This window comes from Ischnura elegans, chromosome 1 (genome assembly GCF_921293095.1).
Source record: "Ischnura elegans chromosome 1, ioIscEleg1.1, whole genome shotgun sequence".
Lineage (NCBI taxonomy): Eukaryota > Metazoa > Arthropoda > Insecta > Odonata > Coenagrionidae > Ischnura > Ischnura elegans.
In genome coordinates this window covers 39260918-39275547 of record NC_060246.1, presented here as the reverse complement: position 1 = coordinate 39275547, position 14630 = coordinate 39260918, and positions in this window count along the sequence as shown.

Genomic DNA, 14630 nt, shown 5'->3' with positions numbered 1-14630 from the left:
TATATTACGATTATATCTATATTTCGTGCTACAGCACTGTATTATTTATTTTCAAGTACTTCAGGATTTTTAGAGTGTAAGACCCAATTAAAACCCGCTATTTACATACTTGTTGACTGAAAGTATAAGGTGTTCTGTATAAACCTTACTAACAGTACTAAAGGATTAACGTTGAGATATTGTTTTAACTATATGAACCCTGAGTCTCAGTCAAAGTAAACTTAAATTAGCTATATCACTTATTAATCAAAGTGCTATTGCTGAGGGTCAGCAATATTTTATGTTTTATTCCTTTCATGATAGTTTAGGATTTGTTTCAATATAATTTCAGTTTGTTCAGAGCTATACATTCATTGCTCTTTAATAGTCTATGAGCGTAATTATAACTGTAAATGAAATTAGTTTGTATCAACATAGCATGCTGTTGATGTTTTGTTGTTTCCTTTTACCAAAGCTAAAAAAATGTGTCAGGCTTGTTGAGTTTCCAGAAGTGCCGAGTTATAAAGAGTCGAGTATTCGGGGTTCTTAAGTTGATCATATGACTCCTGTAAAAGGCTTTTAAAAAATCTTTAAAACTCACTATTTTTTATCTAAAATTTAGAAAATTTCCCGGGGCAAGACCCTGATATGGGCCCCCCAATATTTTTTATAAGTTGGCGCCCCTGAACGACAGCCAACTTCTTCAAGATCGCAATGAGATATGGATGAGCAATTTTGACCGGAAACTTTCATGGATACATCGAAAAAGCCATCCATGTATTCAAAGAGAAGGCTTCAGGACTCAATATCCATGGAGAAAGAATAAGTATATTTCACTTTTGTGCCGACAAACCATTCATGGCCGAGGAAAAAAGGCTTGAGAAAGATTCTGATCAAAATGAAAAGGAGAATAGGGGGATCCAAACTAAAAATTAATAAAAATCTAAGACATGGAGCAAAGCAGAGGAGACGAGGAATAATATTAGCCTAGGAAAAAAAAGGCTCAAAGAGATGAAAGAGTTCTGAAACCTATAATTTTGAGTTATCAGCGATGAACAAAGTTAACAAAAATACCAAGTAGTTAAATAAATGCGAAGAAGGCAGTCTACGTAGAGAAGAACCTACTCACAGCTAAGAATACAGGCATAAAAGTAAGGAAACGACTCATCAAATGATATGAATGGAGCATATCCCTTTATGGAAATGAGTCACGGACGACGACAGCAAGACAAAAGTCAATACTGGGAGCATTTGTAATGTTGTGATACCGAAGAATGATAAAATGAATCGACCGATCAATTAATGAGGAAATACTAGCAATAAGGAAAACGATATGCATTCCAATAACCCTAAGGAGATGGAGGAATAATTTAAAAGGTCTCGAGACCTTTGACGAGATGAAAGACAAAGGACTTCCCGGAATTAGTTGTAAGCTACAATTACATAGTAATAATAATTAATTTCCTTTTTAGTTAATTTTAGTTTTAACTTTAACGTTACATCAAACATAATATTCCGACAGTTATGTATATCGTCCATTTGTGTGTGTTCAAGAGCGGTGCCTCGAACTTCATCTCAGCAAATGAACCGCGACACAATTCTTGCGGAGATCGTCCAATAATTCCCATATTTTTGCTGTTGATGGTATAAACAAAACGGCAGCAGAAGAAAAAGAAGTACGTGTGAGTTACGATACTTTGAACCTATGTAAGGGACCACATATCAGGAATATTTGAGCCAAAGCCCCTAAGAAGTTGGGATTATAGCGTATTGTGGGAAGATTTTTCGGATGAAAAAGAAAAAGAAAGGTGCTATTTCACACTATTCCAACCAACACCTTGAATATGTGGCAGGCACGCGAGATCCGGTGCAGAAAGACTTAATAGGCGAACTGAATAACATGCAAAGGAAAGATGCGAGATTCGTCCAACACTGCTGTGGGCGTACAAACATCGTTACCCAGATGTTAGGCGAATTATTCTGGGAGCCGCCATAGACTACGAGGCTGCGCGCTGGGCTTAGAATGCTTGAGCAATTGAGTTTGGATCTTTATAGGCCGTTTTACACTGGGCACGTGTTTGCGAATTTTTGACACACGGACGTAGGCGCAATCAAAATTTCGTAGTGTAAAGCGGTGAATTGCAAAAAAAAAACACATGCGAGAATACGTGGAAGCGAGTGGGGAAATTGCCCCTTCTCTTATTCTGAGCTCGTATTCTGGCAATTTCAACATTTTTTTCCGATAAATGTCGCAGTGTAACCATGAATATTGTTCAGAATATTCTGGTGAAATGAGCAAAAATGCTCCTAATTTCTACTTATAAATAAGTGTCGGAGGTGAAAATTACAAGTTGTGTAAGAATAAATGCCCCAGTACCCATATATGAAATATATGATTCGCTAAGTATGAGTGCATTTCCGATCTGGGGTCTTGAGTGTCTCGCGATACCACATTGGAAGATAAGTAAACACAAGGAATTATAATTAGACTATCGTTTTTCGCGGATTTATGTATAGGAAGTTTTGCGACGCATTAATTTTCTTATTCTGCCATAGCCGTTTAATGAGAGAATCATTCATTGATTCATCTAGAGTGTAAGTTGTATGAACATACACATCAGTTTAAGTTCATTGTACGTTCCATTACATTTGATATATGAGATTCACCATGTTACAATGTTTATATCCACATATGTAATATATGAAAAATTTGTACTTGGATTATGATTTCCGTCTTATTCCGATTAGTGCGTGTCGCAGGAAAGTATAAATTTTAGGAAAAGCAATCGTAACTATGCGTGAGATCTTCGTCTCCCTTTTTAATGTTTTACCTTATTAGCAGGGCGGTTTCCTTTTATTTTTTATTGCCTAAATCGAAAGATTATTACTCCTCGAGTACGTATGTCATGCTTTTAGATTTTTAAATGACGATATCCATTTTTCGCGTTTAAATGAAAAGTGAAAAATTTCAAGCGCGCGAAAACGCGACGGCTAAGTATGAATGCTGGGAAAACTCCGTGTGACGTCGTTCTGGTCCCCGCTGCCACCAAGTGAGGTGACCTTGGGGCAAGGTTTTGAGCGCTGATACGACGCAGGATGCTGTAAGGTAGCAGAGTACCCTGCTAGCAGGAAGGGCTTGGCTTAAATAAGGATTATTAATACCTTATCAAACGAAGAAAACTTTCCGACCATAGGCAGTTTTAATAGGTGATTATTAAGACATGTTTCCCTGAGCTCTGTGCCTCATGCATGCATTGGTAATCTCAGAGGATGTAAAACTCCTGTCTACTCGTATAGAAACTAGGTCCCTGTGACGTCACGTGGAGTGGCATCGCATGGGCGCCAATGCGGCCTTTTTCAAATGGGGTTAAAATTGACCATAGCCATTCGTCTAAACTGGGAATTCTAAAACCAAATAATTTGTGTATTAAGAATAGACTAATGGTGGGTAACGAATCGAAATCAGTGCCTTTCGTTTTCTTTGATGAAGGAAACTATCCTGTTATACGCATATTATCGTCTGCTTAAGACTCAGGATAATCGTCTTTGTGTCAGTGCATTTACACGACACAAACCAGAATGTCAACAACGTCGAGCACTGAATTTCGTATGTTCCTTGTTCTAACTAGTAACACGCTACTTGCGCACTCAACAGACGACGAAATTTCGTGAATGAATGCTTCATTGCAAGTACCGTGTGAAGCGGTAATGCATTTATAGCGCCATAAATATTGCATGCAAGTTTCAGAAATTAATGCAGTGCTAATCAGCACAATGAACGTGTAAAACGGCCTTAAGAGTGACGCGGAGAACATGATATTAGAGCTCTGGTATGGTTCCGGTATGTTCTAGACGATAAATTAAGAGAGATATTTTGCCAAACGGATGGATATGGTAATTCGTTTTTTCCCCCGAACCATAAAGAACATAAAGAAGAAAAGAGAAAAATTTACGAGATAAAATTAGTCACCACTATCAATCATGCTTTTAATTTTGCTAATTTCAAAATGAAGTTCCTGATTTCAGGAATGCTCTTATAACCATTTCATTGGGATTACGAGGGTTGCTATTTATGGTTCCAGAATTGGCAACATTGGCGTTTCTAGTTTCCATCTGATCTGACATATACATGGTAAAGTTTGAAATTTTCAACGTTATACGTACTAGAAATTCATGAAAGTGGGCACTAATTGTGTTTTTTACAGTTTTACAGTAGTTTGAACATTTCATCTCGATAAAACAATGAAATTAACTCGCGAGAATTTTCGTGCGATGATTTACTGCGACTTTCGACGTGAATTATCTCCACAACATTGCATCGACCAACTCCATTCGGCTTTTCGCGAATTTTCACCTTCCAAAAACACTGTATATCAGTGGTTTATTTACTTCTTACTGGTTTGGTTACGTCTCAATCGTGGCCATTGTTCACTCAATCACGAATTTAAATATGGTCATCCAAAATCGATTGTAGTGTCAGAAAACATCGATGCTGTGCACGAAGTGATAAAGTAAGATAGTCATGTGACATACCGTGAGATTTATACATTCTTACGCATTAGTATGACAAGTATTTACAATATTTTACACGAATATTTAGCCGTGAAAAATATTTGTGCGCGTTGGATTCCACACAATTTGAAAATAACTCAAAATAATTCTGGTGTGGATTGGTACAGAGGAAATCCTCAAAAAGTGCAATCATGGCCCGTCAAAAGCCACGCATTGCATATACACACGTGGAGAATCTTGGATCTATGCATTTGAGCCCGAAAGGAAACGAAGACCTGAATGGGTCTTCCTAGATTAGCCAAACCCAAGAAAAGATGTTCGGGCCAGAAGCACTTCGAATCAAGTAGTGGCCTATTTTTGGGGATAAACGGGCATGCGGCTACTGTGCCGTTAGGGAATCGTAGAACGGTGAATTCTGAAAGGTATACAACAATTTGTTTTCCATAAGTCTTTGAAAAATAAGAAAGAACAATCAGCGATGTAGGATCATCCTTCCCCATGACAACGCGAGCTCTAACACATCGGCCAAAACAAATGAAAATCTAACCGGTCAAAACATCGTATTCGTGGATCATCCGCCACACAGTCCTGGTTTGACATCCAGTGATTTCTTTTCGTTTCCGTTCGAGAAGAATCAACTATGTGGTAAACGATTTTCGACGCCAGAAGAAGCTGTTGATGCGTTAAAGATACATGTTTTTGAAGATATTTCAATCGTAATGACAGAATTGCTGTAAAAATTGCTGCAAACGTATGCAAAAGTGTATCGATCATCGAGGAAAATATTTATAAAAACAATAAAACCATTTTTAATGACAAATATTAGTTTTTATTTTTTATTCTGGATATATAAAAGGCAACCCTCGTATTATTGAGTTCTAGGCAAGGAGGGCGTCCTACAAAAAGAAGAATCTACTGATCATAGCTGATGATATCAGTCTAAAAGTGAGGAAACAATTCATCAGATGCTACATATGGAGCATATATCTCAATGGGAGCGAGACCAGCGAGCGAGCTAGAATGTTAATATATTTAGGCTTGAAAGAAGATAAAATTAATCGACCGATGAAGTAACAAGCAAGTGGATAGAAGGGAATGGTCCAGCGTAGTTGGGCAATTTGGCCTGAAGAAAACAATCGCAGGACAGGTGTAAGGGAAGAGGGGCAAGGTACAGTCACTTTCAAAAGTCAGTCCCCTCGGCCAGCGCCAGCAACTACGTTTTCCAATGAGCTCGAACTTCGGGTATTGCCTATGCCTTCTGCGCCTTGAAAGGGCCTGTGTGTTTAATGTATTTAAAGCTAATGTGTTTAATCCGACAAAAGTTAAATCAAGCGGATCGATTGATTAGAATTGAAGTTATGATCGATATAAGGTTACAATCGATGGAGCCATTTTTCAGACCTATTTCCATAGATACGGGGGTAAAATTTTTAACAGTATGTAAGGGAAGGAATGAATTATACGTACATATAAATTATTTAGATGAGTAATGTTTCCTAATGAAGATATATCAATATGCATTTATATCTTTTTGTAATAGGTCCCCGTAAGAAATACACGCATCACCCTATCTACGTCACCAATATATGTACATAGGTGAAATTTAGAAAGCGAGGATACACCCTATCTACGTCACCAATATATGTACATAGGTGAAATTTAGAAAGCGAGGATAGTTGAGAAGGCAGGGATAAGGGAATGACCATAGAATGGAAGGGATATCAATAGGATTGCGAATTTTTCAATACAGGTGTCAGTACAGTCGAAAGTTCGATTCGACTTATATAGCATATACGCAAATTGGCATAACTTGATAAGTGTTTACGTTGAACCAATGAAATTCGATGAATGGGTACATCTTGGTATTCCCCACAATGCGCAATGGAAATATGTTTTGTATATAGTCTCACGCTTGATATATATCGAATCTACTTTTTCTTAAAATATTGCAGATTACTGCAAATACCCAAATATGCATAACTTGATTACTATATAAGTTGGACCAATGAAATTTTGTGAATGGAAACATCTTGGTATTCCTCACAATGCTAAATAGAGATATGTTTTGTATGTAGTGTCACATTTGATATATATCGAATCAAAGTTTTCACAAATTATATCGAATTGCTATAACATTTAGGATTTTACATCCACGGGCATTGTTGACCACGAATTATAGAGTAGATGACCATAGACAGAAATTAAAATCTACAGCGTTGCGGATTTTGCAGTACAAATGTCAGTATAATCTCGAAAGATCGAATCGATTATTGTAGCAAATACGCAAATTGGCCTAACTTAATTAGTATATCCGTTGGACCAATGAAATTCGGAGAATGGGTACATCTTGGTATTTCTCACAATGCCCAATGGAAATATGTTTTGTATGTATTCTCACGTTCGATACATATCGAATATGCTTTTTCTACAAATATATCGAATTGCTATAACGTATAGGATTTTACATCCAAGGGCATAATTTACCAGGAATTATATTTTAGATGACCATTGACTGGAAAAAAATCAATATCGTTGCGGATTTTACAGTACAGGTGGCAGTTTAATCGAAAGATCGATTCGATTATTGTAGCAAATACGCAAATTGGAATAACTTGATTAGTTTATACGCTGGACAAAAGAAATTAGGTGAATGTGTACATCTTGGTATTCCTCACAATGCTCAATGGAAATATGTTTTGTATATAGTCTCGCGTTCGAAATATTTTGAATCTACTTTTTCTTAAAATATATCGAATTGCTACAACACACAGGATTTTTCATCCAAGGGCACAATTGACCAGGAATTATATAGTAGATACCCATAGACTGGATGTTAAACCAATAGCATTCCGTATTTTACAGTACAGATGTCAGTATAATCGAAAAATCGATTCGATTATTATAGCAAATACATAAAATTGGCATAACTTGAATAGTATATCCTTTGGACCAATTAAATTTGGCGAATGCGTACATCTTGGTATTCCTCACAATGCTCAATGAAAATATGTTTTGTATGTAGTCTCACCTTTGATATAGTATATCGAGTATGCTTTTTCTTCAAATATATCGAATTGCTTTGACATATAGGATTTTACATCCAAGGGCATAGTTGACCAGGAATTTTAGGGTTGATGATCAAAGACTGGAGGTTAAATATATAGGATTGCGAATTTTCAATACACGTGTCAGTATACTTGATAATTCGATACGATTATGGAAGCAAATATGCAAATTGGCGTATCTTTATAACTATTGATGTGAGACCGAAGATATTTGATAAATATGTTCATCATAGTATTGTTCATGCTGCACTATGAAATATATTTGCTTACTACGCTCTCATTCGGCATATTTCGAATCTGCGTTTTCGTAAAATATGTTGAACTGCTATTATCAATAGAATTTAACATCAACGGGGACAGTTGAGCATTCTTTGGTTCTGTCTCCAATTCAAGTTTCTTAACCGTATTCATATATTTATTGTGATCAATTCGTTTCGTTGTTTAAACCTTCCTCAGATATAAAAAGGTGGCAGCATTAATAGACATACGTCGTCAGTGACATCCGAACATTACTTCATTATTCGAGACATATTAATTCCGATAGTCATTTCCGAATTAGTCTCTGTGCGTTTATTTTCTAAAAATGATGTTTTTAATTTGATTCAGTTTGGTACGTTCAAACGCTCATAACAAAAAAATGGAGGTGCTACAATCCTAGGGTAAGGGCTAAAATACGAAAATTGACTATATTTCACAAGTACATCCGTCATTAAATTTAAATTTCTCTCCATTACGTAAACTTTAAGTTCAAAACGTTCTCATAACGTTCATATCATCGTGGTAACTAAGACGACCTTAAGTATTGTTGAGGGCGAATGAGCGAGTTGTTCGCCCATTCGGCCCATTTCAATGACATTTTGAGTGTTTTGTTTTTCGATTTTTTTAGCAACTTATGGACCCAATACTTGAACACAGGTGACACAAATATGTTCAAACCCCCCTAATTACCCGCTTGATGAATTCAAGCGCCCATCGACTCGTTATTATATATATGGGATTTTTTAGCAATAATAGAACTTACACTCACGTGATGAATACCCTGAGTCAGTCTTACAGGTTAACGGATACTTATCATATTCCTCCAAGTACAAAACTACGCATGCATCAATTTCATTGGATAAAATATATCGTGTTGGGTAGCTGATGACTATTTCTGCGAAATTAACACAAAGTATATTTATTATCTACTAATTATACTGGTTTGGGTGTGGCACTTTACGGTGGGGAAACAGACGCCTACGAAAGAAGGAGCTGTAAAGAATGAAAGCATTCGAGATTTGAGTATGAAAAAGAAAGGAGAATGTGAGATGGACGTAGAGGAAAAGAAATGAAGAACAGCTGTCCATAGTGGAGAGAATTGAGGTAACGGGGAAGGATGAAAGTAAGGATGTGGATAGAATGAAAAGGTCTTGTGTGAATGGGCGTTACCGTTAATTAATGTGGTAAGTTCAAGTTGGGAGGGGCACTGGCGGGATGGTTCATAAAATCTTCCTTCTCATCCAACATTATCAGGCTACCTTTAATAATAATCAAATATACTCCCTATTTCATTTCAGAAGGGCAGGTAAATTATGTTTTTCCATGGCCAGCATAAACGGTTGGCTCTGAATCATAATGTCACGCTGACGTTGCTCGAAATAATTTTATTAAAAAACACTGAGCAGTACTTTTGTACGAGTATTCCCGGGAAAGAAAAGGACAACACTTCCTAAGACTCACTGTGGTCTTAATACCTGCCATTTTACTAAATGCACATAAATATCTCGCTACTTCTTTCAGTGTAAAATTATATTTATCTAACGTAAAGAAATTCAAGCAATTCCGAATGCACATCTGAAAAATATATTTGATGCAAAATTTATCTTCTCCCATAAAACAATTGCCTAACCGCTAGTTTTTTCCAGGCAAGAAATTAAAATATTCCTTCTTATTTTCTGTTTACAGGATGGGATTAAGTTGCGGTATTCAAAATGAAGGCACCACTTGTATTCCGAATATACTAAAACTTGGGGAGTAACTGCTATTTTACCTGTAAACATGAAAAATGACAGAAAATCCTTCGTCGCCAACGAGGGTGAACGCAAACATGGATGGTAACCGTGACACAAAAGACAATATTAACATTGGTGTAAGTATTTACGTATTTTTCACAAGACGATGTGGAGAAAAAAATGTTGAAGTATTATGCTCGAAATGTTCCAAAAAAATTTTTGTACTACATGTGCTGTATAAATATAACTGTCGCGTGGTTGGCGGTCGCAACATTATTGGTGGGGAGCGTATTCTCAATAACTAGACAGTGGATTAATTCATGGGTTTTTAATAGTCAGATACACTGGACGATCAGGCACAGCGGATAAGGGGGAAATGAGGACTCACATGAATTCAGCGGCAGACGAGACCTGTGACGGACGGCGACTCGGGTGCGGACGGTACGACGGCTCCTGGCGAGGTTGGGAAGGCAGGAAGGAAGTCCGGAGGAGGTCGGTATAGCGACCCGCGACCGAGTAAGGGAGGATTCCCGGAGGAGGTCGGTATAGCGACCCGCGACCGAGTAAGGGAGGATGCCCGGAGGAGGTCGGATTGGCGACCCGCGACCGAGTAAGGGAGGATGCTCGGAGGAGGTCGAATAACGACCCGCGACCGAGGAAGGGAAGGAAGGAACAAGGTACTGGCCGGAGGACGGCGCCTCAATATAAGTCAATCCTGAGGAGCAAAGATTGCAGGTAACGCTCGGATTGATAGGAAGGTCATTGCCCGGGTTGGGGGAGGGGTTGAGTGAGTGACTAGTCGGCCTCGTCACAGGGGGAGGAGAATAGCTGGCTCGCGATAATGGTGATACCCTTTTCCGCGAAACCGAAGTTCCGCGAGTCACTCCGACATAACAAACGACTCATATGATCTTCCTCGCGCGATGGGTTACTCGCCGGAAAAATCGATAAATTCTTATCCGTGCTCTTCGATGGTGGAATACTTTGAGTCTCGTGGGGAGGGTTCACGGGGCTTCCCTACCTCTGAAATCGTGCTTGGGGCTCTTTGGGAGAGTTAAAGTCGTCAAGTTGCACCAATTTTACAGCCATATCAAGTCAAATTTATCCTTAATGGACAAGGAACGCGTAAAGAATATGCCGAGGTCGACTTCGGAGAATAGCGGAGACAGCTGCGCCGGGTATGTGGACCGACTTTTGAAAGTGACTCCCCGAATGATAGGACAAGTTGTAAAGTATGTAAAGAAAGGTTTAAAAAAACGTCACTTTAAAAAGGCTAGCGATTGAGAGAGAGGAATTTAGATCTCCGTCAAACCATCTTCGTATTTTTAAGTCATGATGATGATAACTAACATTGTAAAAGACGACGTATAACTAATATTGTAAAAGACGACGGAATATTAAGTAGGAGATCTCTTATTATGTGAGACAAGTAATAAAGGTGAAAACTGAAGAAAAATCCTTAAATGAAGGCCAAGAGAGAAATACTAGCGGCAAATTAAAAATGCGAGAGGACGAAGAACATCTGACAACGAAAGCAACTGGCTTGAGGTATGGAAGAATTTTATTGCAGTAAAGAAATCAAAATTTCAAATGCTAACAATACTGAAAGTAAAGTTCTTTGTAATAATTGAAGTGATCACAAGCTTGGATCCCAAAGGTTTGGGAAATAAGGTAATACTGCAACCCTGAGTGGAAGGCTTGATTGAGGAATTTTAATTTCCCGTCATTTAATAGCTGTTAGAAAATTAGACCACCGTCAAAACACCCATAGCATTCAATTAAATTTCTCCTCCAGGTTAAGGTTTATTTGAAACCTTAAAACAACGCGTTTATCGAGGTATCTTGCAGTGTAAAATGTAAATAAACACTATAAAACAAACATTTAAATAAGATAGAGAACCCTGCAACCCTGAGTGGAAGGCTGGATTGAGGAATTTGATTTTCCGTCATTTAATAGCTGTTAGAAAATTAGACCACCGTCTAAATACCCATAGCATTCAATTAAATTTCTCCTCCAGGTTAAGGTTTATTTGAAACCTTAAAACAACGCGTTTATCGAGGTATCTTGCAGTGTAAAATGTAAATAAACACTATAAAACAAACATTTAAATAAGATAGAGAACCCTGCAACCCTGAGTGGAAGGCTGGATTGAGGAATTTGATTTTCCGTCATTTAATAGCTGTTAGAAAATTAGACCACCGTCTAAACACCCATAGCATTCAATTAAATTTCTCCTCCAGGTTAAGGTTTATTTGAAACCTTAAAACAACGCGTTTATCGAGGTATCTTGCAGTGTAAAATGTAAATAAACACTATAAAACAAACATTTAAATAAGATAGAGAACCCTGCAACCCTGAGTGGAAGGCTGGATTGAGGAATTTGATTTTCCGTCATTTAATAGCTGTTAGAAAATTAGACCACCGTCTAAATACCCATAGCATTCAATTAAATTTCTCCTCCAGGTTAAGGTTTATTTGAAACCTTAAAACAACGCGTTTATCGAGGTATCTTGCAGTGTAAAATGTAAATAAACACTATAAAACAAACATTTAAATAAGATAGAGAACCCTGCAACCCTGAGTGGAAGGCTGGATTGAGGAATTTGATTTTCCGTCATTTAATAGCTGTTAGAAAATTAGACCACCGTCTAAACACCCATAGCATTCAATTAAATTTCTCCTCCAGGTTAAGGTTTATTTGAAACCTTAAAACAACGCGTTTATCGAGGTATCTTGCAGTGTAAAATGTAAATAAACACTATAAAACAAACATTTAAATAAGATAGAGAACCTACCATTCCCGTTCGACCTGCTATCTTTCTCGAATTTTTTTGCCGCACTATTTGTGTAATACTTAATGATATCATTAAGAAATTATCAGGATATATGGAATGTATACCCTTATCAGCAATCTCCTGTATTTAAAATACAAAAATTTAGAATCAGTATTTTAAATAATGTTCGGGTAAAATGTTCTTGTCCTTCGCCAGGCCGACATTCTCACTTAAACGCACGAGGTGCCGTGCCAGCCACAACTAGGGTGTTTGTCATAGGTTGATTCCACATCAGCCAAGCAGCACTCATCATAGCCTTAATCACAAACGCGCTCGTTCCTCGAACACCGGTGAAGCACTAACGACAACGACACGCCGCACAGTGGGCGGAAATCGGAAACAGCCGGACAAAATTACAAAATGGCTTTTTTTTAGTTAGAAACTTGATACTTCGCCGGTATGCTTAAAAATGATTTCAATGTATAGATATGCACTTCATTTAGCGTATGTCTTATCCGTTACTGAGATACGGAGCCTCAAACGTTAGCAAATTTCCATAAAAACGCCCATCTTCAATTTTCTCTGAAGTCTTCCAAAGTAAGTAGATGGCGGAGGTATAGGTGGATTCTTGCGGAATAAAATGCCACATAATCTGTTGCCATGGTGTTTTTTCTTTAATTTTCCGTAATCTTAAATAATATCATCGATAAATTCTAACCATGCAGTTACAAAATGGCGAACACTGTTTTTCGACAAAGTTTAACATTTAGGTAGAGTTTCAAATGGGTTTTCGGCAAAGTCACGGGAAGTATCTTATATGAGAGCATCATTTGAAGATTTATTGAGGTGTACATGCAGTTATCTTTGAAATAAGTTTGCGAAGCCGGAAATTACAGTGATTTTTTCGATCACGCGGAAGGGTTCGTCTCCGCGCGTCGAGAGTTGGATTAGCCGCGACGCGGTAAGGTTATTGAAACTGTATAGGATTTTAACGCTCAGCATTCACCGCATTTAAGTTTTGATTCAAGAGAACGATTCTCAAATAGTCAACGGTGAAGACAGTGGAGAGTTTTCAGCCGAGGTAAGTGCACGTATCATTGAAGTTCATTTAGATTTCTTTGGAACCGATCGTAGACCATGATTCTATTAAAAGCGTTCGAACCTCGAAAAAGTGAGTTGTTTTCCTGGGACTCGTAAAATAAGACCTCCCAGAAAGACGCGCTCCGTCTGGCCAGGAACTAGGAAAGTGTTATGGACACGGAAATGCAGCCATGCAAGTAAAACTACCAGTTAGTAATAGAAAAACGAACAGTTTGCGCAGCAGCTGTACATTAGGGCGGATCGCAAAAATCGATTTTTTTCAAATCCATCTGGCCCAATGATAAAAAGTTGTGGGACCGATCAAAAATAAGGCCTGAAAATTTTGAGACATGTACGTGAACCCCTGACCCTCGCTCAAATGCAATTTAGGGGGGAGGGTCAAAATTCGAAAAATGTAATATTTTATGGTCATTCCCAATAGATTCTGCCGAGTTACTGTTCTTCTAGGACAAACATTTCGTGCATTTTGACGTATCTGCCATCGTTTAGCCACAAAATGCCTAATTTGAGTCCGCGTCCGCGAAGAAAATATTCCAACGCCCACGCAGCGTCGCGGATACCAGAGCCGCAGGCCGATCCCTTCCCCTCCACGCTCGCTTCTCCCCCTCCCACGCCTCTAACACAGCAAAATTCATCCTGCTAGGAGGTCGTTTATCTTTCATAATATAAATCAGAAGATGGTAGACGGTAAAAAACGATGCGTAGTGAGACGACTTATCCCTTCTTTGGCGCCTCGTCGGCGTTAAACAAATCGATGTTACCAACTTTTAGAGAAGTGATGAAATAATTTTACCCCTGCGCGTGCAGGAAAGGAGACTACGGTCTTGAAGACGCCTCTCGAGTGGCTATGGTGACGCGCTTCTCTTCCATTATGAATGTGACTAAATAGATTTAGCGGTACCACAGGAAGTACCAAAACTTACGGAAAATCTAATACTACTAATAGGCCAAAAGTAGGGTTTTACTGAAGTATAAGACTCAAACAATTTTAAAGGAACATTTTAAATTATGCGATATTTTTGCGTGTAAGTGCATGGAGGAGCATGAGGTTCCCCCAATGAGAAGTATTTTGAGAGACAATCTGACGAAAAGAAAGATGATGGCTGCTGGATTGAACCCTAAAGAAACTCGACAACTTAGGAAAAAGGGAATCGTAGGTGAGCGTTGAGTCATCATCGTCAATTCTTGCACGGGAAAATAGTATCAA